This window comes from Mytilus edulis, chromosome 10 (assembly GCF_963676685.1).
Source record: "Mytilus edulis chromosome 10, xbMytEdul2.2, whole genome shotgun sequence".
Lineage (NCBI taxonomy): Eukaryota > Metazoa > Mollusca > Bivalvia > Mytilida > Mytilidae > Mytilus > Mytilus edulis.
In genome coordinates, this window is record NC_092353.1 from 23,029,990 (window position 1) to 23,044,501 (window position 14,512).

Consider the following 14,512-nt stretch of genomic DNA (forward strand, 5'->3'; position numbering starts at 1 on the left):
TCGTCCCATTCAAGAATATATATGGTTTAGGGGTGGGGATTTGGACCGTTTACAAGATAATAGCATATTCTCAAATTTAAGGGGGTGGGGATGACCCCTAAGAATTCCACTTTATTTCATGTAATTTATTTTATTCCAGGAAGCAATTTCCCCGACATATTTTCCGTATGCAAAGTGACCTCAGTGTGACCCATCTCGTAAAAATCCGGTGATCACAATACGCATGGATGTCCTTAAAATAAACTATTATCTGAATTTACATGTTAAATACGTGCTCAATTTCCATGCTTTTTTTGCTGATTTTTTCAAATATGAGCATTGGGATAAACTTTAATGAGACAGCAATCCAGCAGCACAATCCCAATAGCTATTTGGGGGTCTACTTAAACTTCATGTAAAATGAAATTTGTGGTTTTTCAATATAACTTAAATTGAAAGTTAGCAGCTCTTCGAGGCTTTGGTGCAACTTGCACGGTTTCAGGTTTATAGCTTCAGAACTTGTATATGAATGATTTATTTATTCCACATTTAAGATGGATATATCAGTATACAAAGAAGGAGATGTGGTATAATTGCCAATATGACAACTGATTTTATATGTTTTAAAATATCTTCTAGTCTTGTCTCGTTATGTCTTTCATCCCACTTCATTTTGACTTCCCTCTGTGTAATTATATTGGTTTCGATAGTCACTGAGAGATATTACATTATGTACGTCATTTTTCTTTAATTTCTTGTACGCTTTTATTAAATAGAATTCTGTCAAAGAGTCGTTGCATTCAAAATGATATGCATTGCTCAGAAGTTTCCTTGGTATGAAATATTGTTATTTCCTGAACTTCAGTTTTTGCTGATATATGAGGGGGCCCCTCATATATGATGTTGGGCTACTGCCACAACCTTGTTCATGTTCTTTACTGTGCTGAAACAATCTTATAATTATTCAACAGTGATTCATTATATGTATTAGAATATACTTAGGTAAATTAAATTATTTAGTCTTATTGCCATAGAACCGAAAAGAGCAGATTCCTCCAGAGAAGAGAATGCGCCAAAGGGGGAGATAATGTCCTTAAAAAATGTCTGTCGTACCGATGACAAGAAATAATGTCATTTTGTTACCAGGCAATAAGTATGCTTCAAATTGGTGTACACAAATAATCATCTTCTGTTAGATTAGCGAAAGCTACAGAGTCACTACAGTAACTCCTATAAGATGCAATTAGATTGTATCAGACCAAACGTAACATATCTTCACTACCATAAAGCAATCATTTTGCACTTGTTCTTATATATATTATATCTGTCAGTGTTGGAGGAAATGGAAAAACAAGGAAAAGTTACAATTGAGAACTTGACCTTAACCTTTGAACTTGACCTCATTTTCTAAGTAAGGATATAGGGTCCTCAAATAAAAACATTCAAGGGTAATATGGTTAAAGGTTTATAAGTTTATAACACATACCGACAAATTTATTTCGTAAAGGTAGATAATTCATATAAAATTTATTCCAACTGCTTCAATTTAAATTAGCCAAAAATTCCTGAGGATGTAACGAACAAGTTAGAAATGTTGCTATGTTTTTTGTTACGAAGAGAATGCACATATTTGATAAACAGTGAATAGGAAGAAAACTCTTACAAAGAAACTTGTTCGGCTTAGCAGAGTGCAATTTAAAAGCGCATAAACTATACAACACAATACGAGAAATATCTAAGCGACATATTGGGAAACAAATATTTATCGCAAAACAATATTAGGCGTAACTTTTTTTTAATAATAATCAGAACAAATACAATAAGTCTTTCCACAAGACCTAATAATAATAATCAGAACAAATACAATAGGCCTTGCCACAGAAAAGTGGAAAGACTTAATAATAATAATTATAGTTATAATAATAATAATAATAGTAATAATTAAAAACCAATTGTTCAGAGAACAATTGAAGGTCTTTCAATTTTGATATGAAAATATTACAATTCGGTTTTAAATGTCAATTTCAGCGTAAAATGACAGCTTATTTTACGCTGATTTCAAAAAATATATGGTTTCTATACAAAAAGATAAAAATAAGGAAGATAATACTTTACTTCCGGATTAAAAGATGTTACTTGCGGTATTGTTTGATAGTTTACTTGACATTGACGTACTTTTACATTAATTTAGTACAAAAAAAGCTACTTCCGATTTACCAAAGGTCACTTCCGGTTGGTTTTTTTAAGGTCACATTGCCTGCAACCTCATGCAAAAAGTCCCATGGCTTTAGCATGTATACATATGAGGTAAAAGCAAAGGTCGAAATCTAGAACGTTAAAATTTACCAATGACTTTGAGCTCAATTTCAAGGTCATCAACCGAGGACCTCAAATCGAAAGACTCTAGGCCTCTACTTTAAATTGTTAATGAGTTATATTACCATCAGACTAATTTTAGATATAAAAGGGGGGAAAACTTGCATCAAATGTCTACGTACCCTTACGACTAAAATTCATGTGTTACACAAATGAAATTTTTTTGTCGATATCTTGTATCTATACTATTAAACGAGAAGACCTCATTTTGTGGGTCGCGTCTCTTCCTTCCACAATGAATTAATCATTCTGCATCTGTGTCTGTGCATAGTCGCATGTGTCATCCATTCTTAAGAAAATTGAGATTCAGCTATTTTGGGAGAAAAACGAGAAAAAAGGCATCCGGATATTGTTTCGGACATTGGACGAAATTTTAAGTCAGACTAAACTTCCGGGTTGCGTTTTTCTGTATATGTTGAGTACAGTGAACATACATATACTACGAATAAAGTGTATTTTCTGCCTGCTATTATTTTCAAGTTAACTATCAACGGTGGTTACAGAATTCATTCATAGAGAGGGTCTGTATAATATATGAATGACCGCCGTGGATCGATTAGTAAACTGAGAATTGAAAGTCAAATAATTTTACCGTGATAACGGTGAAGTCTAACGGGACATGGGAAATTACAAAAAAATGAGAATGGCTTACGTACATGATAGTGTTAGCGAGATGCGGGAATCTGGTAAAACAGTAAGCGGGATCCGGTATCAGAACCCCCCTCCCCCCAATGAAACCCCCTTTATAGGAATGAATGAACATAATATATAATACAATTATTCATGTGTTATTAAAATTATTAGAAAAAAATGGGAACATTTGAAAAGAAGGAGAAGCAGGGCAAAAAACCCAATTGTCCTGTCCCAAAGTACCTTTGACTTTTGATACCTTTTCTCCAGTCAAAAAATCTTTTTAATACAAACATTCATTGATTGATAAACTGAGAATTGATAGTAAAGAGCAAAAACCCTTTATATATAGTAATGGTTATAAACCTTTAACCATATTACCCTTGAATGTTTTTATTTGAGGACCCTATGTCCTTACTTAGAAAATGAGGTCAAGGTCAAAGGTTAAAGTCAAGTTCTCAATTGTAACTTTTCCTTGTTTTTCCATTTCCTCCAACACTAAAAGATATAATACATAAAAGAACAAGTGCAAAATGATTGCTTTATGGTAGTGAAGATATGTTTCGTTTGGTCTGATACAATCTAATGGCATCTTATAGGAGTTACTGTAGTGACTCTGCAGCTTTCGCTAATCTAACAAAAGATGATTATTTGTGTACACCAATTTGAAGCATACTTATTGCCTGGTAAAAAAATGACATTATTTCTTGTCATTGGTACGGCAGATATTTTTTAAGGACATCATCTCCCCCTTTGTCGCATTTTCTTCTCTGGAGGAATCTGCTCTTTTCGGTCCTATGGCAATAAGACTAAATAATTTAATGTACCTAAGTATATTCTAATACATATAATGAATCACTGTTGAATAATTATTAGATTGTTTCAGCACAGTAAAGAGCATGAACAAGGTTGTGGCAGTAGCCCAACATTATATCTGAGAGGCCCCCTCATATATCAGCAAAAACAGAAGCTCAGAAAATAACAATATTTCATACCAAGGAAACTTTTGAGCAATGCATATCATTTTTAAATGCATTGACTCTTTGACAGAATTCTATTTAATAAAAGCATACAAGAAATTGAAGAAAAATGACGTACATAATGTAATATCTCTCAGTGACTATCGAAACCAATATAATTACACAGAGGGAAGTCAAAATGAAGTATGATGAAAGACATAACGAGACAAGAGTAGAAGATATTTCAAAACATATAAAATCAGTTGTCATATTGGCAATTATACCACATCTCCTTCTTTGTATACTGATATATCCATCTTAAATGTGGAATAAATAAATCATTCATATACAAGTTCTGAAGCTATAAACCTGAAACCGTGCAAGTTGCACCAAAGCCTCGAAGAGCTGCTAACTTTCAATTTAAGTTATATTGAAAAACCACAAATTTCATTTTTGCATGAAGTTTAAGTAGACCCCCAAATAGCTATTGGGATTGTGCTGCTGGCTTGCTGTCTCATTAAAGTTTATCCCAGTGCTCATATTTGAAATACATTATAAAGAAAAATTATATTTATTTTAATTTCAAGTTAAATGTTTACTAAGATGATGACTCTCAGTCTTTTTTCACTGTTGTTTCTTCTACTTCTACATCTGAAAAAAACACAAAATACCAAAAATAAAATTGTTGAAATTAGTGTTTGCTGTTCGGTTGTTTCTATATATTCAAAGTCATAAGAAACGAATGACCGGTGAAAAATAATGTTCTTCCAATTCTTGAACCAATGCATACAAGCATCATTAACTTAGTCTTCTGTGCGCGAATTTATCATTTTTTTCGTGTAAATTTCGTATAATCGTCAATTTTATTTTCAATCGGTCAGTGTTGTTGTGAAAATATGGCAGGTAATTAAAGTTCGTGTTTTGAAGCCGAAGTTTAACGATTGTCATCTGTTTGTCAACAATAGACAAAAAATCAACAAAAAAGCATGGAAATTGAGCACGTGTTTAACATGTAAATTCAAGTAATAGTTTATTTTAAGGACATCCATGCGTATTGTGATCACCAGATTATTACGAGATGGGTCACACAGAGGTCACTTTGCATACGGAAAATATGTCGGGGGAATTGCTTCCTGGAAGGAAGCAATTAAAATAAAGTAAACTTCTTCTAAATATGAATAAACTAAAGAATTTTCTTCAGAAAAAAGTATATGTACATAAGTTTTATAGTGAAAACTATCCATTGAGTGATAAAAAAACATATGCATTATTTTTTTTGATTTGAGGTTTCTTATGACTTTAAATATCTAAAGCTTACTGGTAGTTTAAAATCAAGACAACAAATATCAAATGGATTAAAACAAATTGTTATGAGTAGCTGTTATTTGTTTTCATAGATTTTATGTTTTTTTCAACTCTGACTCTTCCATAATTGCTATCTTGCAATTTTTCTAGTCTGTTTTGTAAAACCTTAAATAATGATCAGTTTTTTTCCCCCAGTCAAATGAGCTAGTAAATACTTTCATCATAATTCAACAACATACATGAATACAGTCATCTACTTAGTAATTGTTAAGGCCATTTAAAGTTATTTATTTAAATATCACCTTGCATACGGAAAATATGTCTAGGGAATTGCTTCCTGGAAGGAAGCAATTAAAATAAAGTAAACTTCTTCAATAGTGCTCCTATATACCGTCTATCAACAGTATTTGTCTATACTTACTGTCGGTAGTTAACATACAATATAGTGCTCCTATATACCGTCTATCATCAGCATTTGTCTATACCTACTATCGGTAGTTAACATACAATATAGTGCTCCTATATACAGTCTACCAACAGTATTTGTCTATACCTACCGTCGGTGGTTAACATACAATATAGTGCTCCTATATACCGTCCGTCAACAGTATTTGTCTATACCTACTGTTGGTAGTTAACATACAATATAGTGCTCCTATATACCGTCCATCAACAGTATTTGTCTATACCTACTGTCGGTAGTTAACATACAATATAGTGCTCCTATATACCGTCTATCAACAGTATTTGTCTATACCTACCGTCGGTGATTAACATACGATATAGTGCTATTATATATACCGTATATCAAGAGTTTTAGTCTATACCTACTGTTGGTAGTTAACATACAATATAGTGCTCCAATATACCGTCTATCAACAGTATTTGTCTATACCTACTGTCGGTAGTTACCATACAATATAGTGCTCCTATATACCGTCTATCAAGAGGTTTAGTCTATACCTACTGTCGGTAGTTGACATACAATATAGTGTTTCTATATACCGTCTATCAACAGTATTTGTCTATACCTACTGTCGGAAGTTAACATACAATATAATGCTTCTATATACCGTCTATCAACAGTATTTGTATATACCTACCGTCGGTGGTTAATATACAATATAGTGCTCCTATATATACCGTCTATCAGCAGTATTTTTCTATACCTACTGTCGGTGGTTAACATACAATATAGTGCTCCTATATACCGTCTATCAACAGTATTTGTCTATACCTACCGTCAGTGGTTAACATGCAATACAGTGCACCTATATACCGTCCATCAACAGTATTTGTCTATACCTACTGTCATTGGTTAACATACAATATAGTGCTCCTATTTACCGTCTATCAACAGTATTTTTCTATACCTACTGTCGGTGGTTAACATACAATATAGTGCTCCTATATACCGTCTATCAAGTTTAATATTAACAGAATTAGTATATACTATGTAGCACATAGTTTTGTAAGACAAAAATGATTTTGTTATGACAGAATTGAATTTTGTACAAAACCACAAGAGTCCCATTCGGCGCCCCGTAATACCTACTGTCGGTAGTTAACATACAATATAGTGCTCCTATATACCGTCTATAAACAGTATTTGTCTATACGTACTGTCGGTAGTTAACATACAATATAGTGCTCCTATATATCGTCTATCAACAATATTTGTCTATACCTACTGTTGGTATTTAACATACAATATAGTGCTCCTATATACCGTCTATCACCAGTATTTGTCTATACCTACCGTCGGTGATTAACATACGATATAGAGCTATTATATATACCGTCTATCACCAGGCAGAAGCTAGCGAACAATAGCTAGCGAACAATAAGCCAGCGAACAATAAGGCGATATATCGAGAAACCAAAAAACAGAATAACACAACAACGGCCGTTAAATAAAAAAATATTGAAAAAGGCAGAAAATCAGTTAAAATATAGCAATTTAAACTCAATTTTGAAAGGGTTTTTATCCAATCTATTGATTTAACAAGTCGCATAACTTTTTAGGCTAATATTCAGTACCACAATAACTATGCATCTATCAACGGATTATTTGTAGGTTTAGGGCCACCTATGCACCCTCTTCAATTTAGAACGTATGTAAAAGTAGTCCTACCCTGTAAAATATAGCACCTTTTATGTCATTGTTTAATCTAGAGCTCAAAATTTGAAAAAAATGTCAAAAAATTAGGAGGGTCGGCCTATTCCAGGGCTTCTATAGAAAAATAATGAGGGGTGTCACGGGGAATGACTATATAGGTCTTGTAGAGGACAAACAGGCGCTTCTTTTGCACTGGGTATTGAAGGGCGCTATGTTAAAAAATCTGAAACTAGAGCTCAAAATTTGAAAAAAATGTCAAAAAATTAGGGGGGTCGGCCTTTTCTAGGACACGAGGGGTGTCACGGGGAATGACTATATAGGTCTTGTAGAGGAGAAACAGGCGCTTCTTTTGCGTTAGGTATCGAAGGGCGCTATGTTAAAAAATCTGAAACTAGAGCTCAAAATTTGAAAAAAATGTCAAAAAATTAGGGAGGTTGGGCTATTCTAGGACTTCTAGAGAAAAATAATGAGGAGTGTCACGGGGTATGACTATATAGGTCTTGTAGAGGAGAAACAGGCGCTTCTTTTGCGCTAGGTATCGAAGGGCGCTATGTTAAAAAATCTGAAACTAGAGCTCAAAATTTGAAAAAAATGTCAAAAAAATAGGGAGGTTGGGCTATTCTAGGACTTCTAGAGAAAAATAATGAGGGGTGTCACGAGGAATGACTATATAGGTCTTGTAGAGGAGAAACAGGCGCTTCTTTTGCGCTAGGTATCGAAGGGCGCTATGTTAAAAAATCTGAAACTAGAGCTCAAAATTTGAAAAAAATGTCAAAAAATTAGGGGGGTCGGCCTATTCTAGGACTTCTAGAGAAAAATTAGGGGGTGTCACGCGGTATGACTATATAGGTCTTGTAGAAGAGAAACAGGCGCTTCTTTTGCGATAGGTATCGAAGGGCGCTATGTTCAAAAATCTGAAACTAGATCTTAAAATTCGAAAAAAATGTCCAAAAAATGGGGGTAGGGTCGGCCTATTCCAGGAGTTCTAGAGAAAAATAATGAGGGGTGTCACGGGGTATGACTATATAGGTCTTGTAGAAGAGAAACAGGCGCTTCTTTTGCGCTAGGTATCGAAGGGCGCTATGTTCAAAAATCTGAAACTAGAGCTCAAAATTTGAAAAAAATGTCAAAAAATTAGGGGGGTCGGCCTATTCCAGGGCTTCTAGAGAAAAATAATGAGGGGTGTCACGGAGAATGACTATATAGGTCTTGTAGAGGAGAAACAGGCGCTTCTTTTGCGATAGGTATCGAAGGGCGCTATGTTCAAAAATCTGAAACTAGAGCTCAAAATTTGAAAAAAATGTCAAAAAAATAGGGGGGTCGGCCTATTCTAGGACTTCTAGAGAAAAATAATGAGGGGTGTCACGGGGAATGACTATATAGGTCTTGTAGAGGAGAAACAGGCACTTCTTTTGCGCTAGGTATCGAAGGGCGCTATGTTCAAAAATCTGAAACTAGAGCTCAAAATTTGAAAAAAATGTCAAAAAATTAGGGGGGTCGGCCTATTCCAGGGCTTCTAGAGAAAAATAATGAGGGGTGTCACGGGGTATGACTATATAGGTCTTGTAGAGGAGAAACAGGCGCTTCTTTTGCACTAGGTATCGAAGGGCGCTATGTTCGAAAAACCGAAACTAGAGCTCAAAATTCGAAAAAAATGTCCAAAAAATGGGGGTAGGGTCGGCCTATTACAGGAGTTCTAGAGAAAAATAATGAGGGGTGTCACGGGGTATGACTATATAGGTCTTGTAGAGGAGAAACAGGCGCTTCTTTTGCGCTAGGTATCGAAGGGCGCTATGTTAAAAAATCTGAAACTAGAGCTCAAAATTTGAAAAAAATGTCAAAACAATAGGGAGGTTGGCCTATTCTAGGACTTCTAGAGAAAAATAATGAGGGGTGTCACGGGGAATGACTATATAGGTCTTGTAGAGGAGAAACAGGCACTTCTTTTGCGCTAGGTATCGAAGGGCGCTATGTTCAAAAATCTGAAACTAGAGCTCAAAATTTGAAAAAAATGTCAAAAAATTAGGGGGGTCGGCCTATTCCAGGGCTTCTAGAGAAAAATAATGAGGGGTGTCACGGGGAATGACTATTTAGGTCTTGTAAATGAGAAACAGGCGCTTTTTTTGCACTAGGTATCGAAGGGCGCTATGTTAAAAAAATCTGAAACTAGAGCTCAAATTCGAAAAAAATGAAGAAAAAAATGGGGGTAGGGTCGGCCTACATGTATTCCAGGACTTCTAGAGACAAATAATGAGGGGTGTCACGGGGTATGACTATATAGGTCTTGTAGAGGAGAAACAGGCGCTTCTTTTGCGCTAGGTATCGAAGGGCACTTTGTTAAAAAATCTGAAACTAGAGCTCAAAATTAAAAAAAATGCAAAAAATTAGGGGGGTCAGCCAGTAGCGGCATAACACAAAAAAACTCATCATAAATACCAGACGCGCGTTTCATCTACAAAGACTCATTAGTGACGCTCGAATCAAAATAATGATTGAAAGGCCAAAATAAAGGACGAAGTTGAAGAACATTGAGAACATAACATTCCTAGTAGTTTTGCAAAATACAGGTAAGGCAGTCTATTCCTGGTGTAGAAAAACCTTAGTTTTTTCAAAAATTGAAAACGGTGTTGATTTATAAGATTATATCAATGATAAGCCAAGTCAACACAAGTGCTGACTACTGGGCTGGTGATACCCTCGGGGAAATAAATCTCTACCAGCAATGGCGTCGACTCAGTGGTTGCATTTTAAGTTTTAACTCATCATAGATACCAGTATTTTAATTTTATATTTACGCCAGACGCGCATTTCGTCTACAATATATCAGTGAATGTCCTGTGAAGGGAAAACAGGCGCATCGTTTGCGTAAGACTTTAAAGGGTGCTATAGAAAAAGGAAGATGTGGTGTGAGTGCCAATGAGACAACTCTCCATCCAAATAACAATTTAAAAAGTAAACCATTATAGGTTAAAGAACGGCCTTCAACACGGAGCCTTGGCTCACACCGAACAACAAGCTATAAAGAGCCCCAACATTACTAGTGTAAAACCATTCAAACGGGAAAACCAACGGTCTAATCTATATAAGCAAAACGAGAAACGAGAAACACGTATATATTACATAAACAAACGACAACTACTGTACATCAGATTCCTGACTTAGGACAGGTGCAAACATTTGCAGCGGGATTAAACGTTTTAATGGATCCAAACCTTCTCCCTTTTTCTGAAACAATAGCATAACATCACAACATAGAAAAACACACGATAAAATATCAATTGGTAGACTTAACTCAATCAAAAAACGTATGATTACACAATGAACGAATATATTTGATCTGCAATATCTGAATACAAATGCATAGTTAATTAAATATTAGAGACAAAAACTCATGAACAAAAAGCTAACAAACAAATTTCAACAAAGCCATGGCAGGACATCACTGAGAAATATTTAACCCTTCGAAAATATTGATCAATATTCGCTTTAGAAAAAAACCGGTTTAAAAAAAAATAATTATAATCTTGAAGTTTATACAAATGTAGTAAGAATAATGCTATGTTCAATTTTGTCGAAAGGAACTAAAAACTTTTAATGTCAGACAAGAACGCGAAAACCAAAAAAAAAAACATATCATAGTCAGCAAAGACTAATTTGCAATTTCTTGTCATATAAAGTCATAATTTCCCCATCCGAATAACATGATAAAAGAGTTTGTAAAATGTGTTATGTTATTACTGGCTGATTTTCTTTTTCAAGGGTATGTCGAAAAGAAAACGACGAAGATAAAAAGAACTTTAGTGCGAATGGCAGCTGGTATATAACCAAATTGGAATTGAAATTAAAAAACACTCTTTATTTTTTTATGATATAATTTGTTAAAATAGAACTAGTTAAACACTATTTAAATATCACCTGAGTTTGATCAATAATTATCGACTCGATAAGTTCTTATCTGCACATGCAGCTCCTGTACCCGTACACAGCAAAACATGTGTTTCATCCTCATTATTTTCAACACTTTAAATAACCAAGTTTATATAGTTGTGTGATTGACACCTTGAAATAGGTCCTCCACAACTCATAACAGCAGCGAGATGGCAGATTAGCAGCATGAGAGAGGCATGAATGTCGCTGTGACAATTGCACGTATTGTCGTTCATCACTTTTCCACTATAAGTCGTTTAGAGAATAAAAATTAGGCAATACACGATATAAAAGACTATCCGAGATCAAAAAGACCCCCTATGCCACCTGCTAGGGAAAATCAAGCATGATGAAGCTTAGTCAGAAAGAAACCCATTGCATACAATACAATCCTGAAAAGAGAGAGGTGGGCATACAGGAGCCTTTTAACAATAATTGTTCGAGATTGAATCATCTCTACTGGTTATTGTGCGATAAGACCATTTCAGGGACGTTTGCTTACGAACAGACACACAGTTATCCGTATCAAATGTAGTGCAGAGCTCGCCAAAATTGGAAATTAGCATCGTGGAGGAAGATCCAATGTTCAAATGGAATTCGGTTCATCTTCCTTGGCCAGATCGTAGCCCGGATTTGAACCATATCGAGCATATTTGGGACACTATTGGGCGGAAAGTGCACAAAAGGACACACCAGTTCAAACACATCATGAAATAAACAATGCCCTTCATCAGAAATGGTTGCTGCTACCTTAACAACATATTAGCCGATTTATGGCAGGAATCAAAAGACGTTGAGATGCGGTAATTCGTTTGATTGGAGGCTGCGCACAAAGTACTAATTCTTTGGCGTATAACGACCAACCATGATGCGAACAGTCATCTGAAGATTAATTTTGAAATACCTGACATTGTAAAGTTCGACTACAGTAAAAGTTGAAAAATGCATTTTTTGTACAAAAAACACTACATTTTGTTATTAAAATTGTGGTTGCCAATGTTATCATAAACTATGTTTCAATAATATCCTACACATATTTTATTATATTTCATCCAAAAAAAGAGGCTGATTTTTCAAGTTTTAAAAAATCAAGGTGCTGCAATACTTTTTACCATGTGTATATATAATACAGCCGTGCGTAAGATGGGTCCATTAGGGTTGTTAACTAAGCGTCTTTTTGAAATAAGTCACTCGCCTATTGCAAATAAGCAGTCGATGCTCAACATAAGAATACAACGACTCGCAACTATGTGAGTTAAAGAACATAGGTTGTTAACTATGCACTATATAACCGACTTCATCTAGTCAGCCGTTTAACAAACCTCATCTTCACAAAAGTACAAATCGGTCTTGGTGTCTCTATAGAAAAGTTTGTTAAACGGATAAAATATTTCGACGTAAATTCGAGAAACGATGCTTGATCGTTGTTCGTTTGAGTGAAACTTTGATTACAGTTCTGTTTCAACAGAATAAAGAATTCACGTTTATTCTTCGCATCATTTATGTTTTACTTGCCAACATGACTAAGTGCCGCCCAAGACCAAGAAGTTGTGATGATCCAGGTTGCTTTTCATTCCATATTCAAGTCAAGCATTTTCATAAAACTATGGACGGAAAAGATTACCGAATTCAACAACAAAGAGATCAAAGTAATATGTATAATACACTGCGTTGATGTCTACTCTATCGATCCCGTAAGATTTTTTCTCGATCACTGAGATCATACCATGATGGGGAAGATGAACTAATACTTTAAAGCCAAATATATTCGCACTTGTGTGATTGGTACTTTAGATGATCTCTTAACCAACAAAAACACCACCAAACAGAGACCGACTTAGGACATGTGGCCGCAACTTATAAGAAATATGAAAGATAATAAGGTGAAGTGTAACTTGTATGCAGACATACTAATTATACAGCAGGGTCAGTTCCGCGTGATTACCAATTCCAGAATTTTAACAATGAGGAAAAACAGGGTTCCCGAACTTCTGAATACCGCGTATCGCATCTATAATCGTATAATTGGGGTGATGTAAATGATCTCTTGGAGGAATGGAAAGGTATTCTCAGTCATTTATTTCTTGGTTCAAACAATAAGACATGGAGTCACAACCTCTATTTTCAAACACAAAGGTTCGTGGTTCCATCTCCGTTTCTGGGAGACAATTTCAGGGACCAAATTTTCGGCTCTTCATTCACACCATTTGCGAGTATTATCTTCTGGAACAACGATAGTCTGTCGGAAGGATACGCGACTGATCACGTGTTAAAAGAGAGCCATGATACCACTTGCACGTAAAAGACAACTTGTTAGCTTCAAAAAAAGAGCAGGCTAATGGCGCTACAAGGCAGCACTCGCACAATAAAAGTAGAAAGGGGTATGATTACTAGTAATTTAACTCATAATAACTTGTTTCCGAAATAACTATGATTAAACTAACATCTCTAGAAGGTCTATATTCTTGATGATTCTCCAAGACTGTAAAGGATATGAGAGTGTAAAGGTTACTACTTGTAACCAATGATTCAGCGGTTTTCTCTGATACATCAGAGTAACTACTATGAATATATGCTGCATTCTATTAAACAAGAGATGTCGACGTGCATCAATTTAATTAGCGTGCCGGTGCTATTGAAAGGAGTGACTTGCGGGTACACATTGTCTGTAGGTGAAATTATGATATGTATTGGTGTATATAGAGGCAGTAACATGGCTATCTTAAAAAAACGATAGTATTGACGGGTAAGTTATAACTAGATGATTGTGAGGATTGAATAAAAAAAATATAATTTGACGGATTTCTTAATCGTAACGAACATTTACGGATTTGTTTGCTAAATCTCTTCCACCACCTTTTTTTAAGAGGAATCTTCTGCAATTTTATCATGATGACCTATATAAATGTCATTTTTTGTGAGTATGAATCTAAAATTTCTCAATTTTGATATCGAAACTATCCAGTTATGTATCCAAAATTTTTAAAAAGTCTTGTAAGTGCTCGTTCATTTCCGGAACAAATGGCTTTTAGCTTTATATTACTTTTCCTTTCTTAAAATAGAAATAAAGGACTTCTTAACTATGTGAGAGATGTATTAATCATAGAAAGATGTCAAAGTGACGTGACATTACATTGAGTGCGGCACATAGTAAACGCCATGTGTGTGGTATTTACGAGAGGTATGAGTATGATGCAACGTATTACCCTCAATTTTT

General features: G+C 34.9%; 1 protein-coding gene across 1 annotated transcript in view; it reads left to right on the forward strand.

Moving 5' to 3' along the window:
- LOC139490679 (glucose dehydrogenase [FAD, quinone]-like) overlaps positions 1-5,251 on the forward strand; it is a 542,951-nt gene extending 537,700 nt beyond the window's left edge. The window contains exon 14 of the transcript XR_011656374.1: positions 4,848-5,251. The gene's annotated coding sequence lies outside the window, so the exon portion shown is untranslated. The remainder of the gene's footprint in view (positions 1-4,847) is intronic.
- The last annotated feature ends 9,261 nt before the right edge of the window (positions 5,252-14,512 follow it).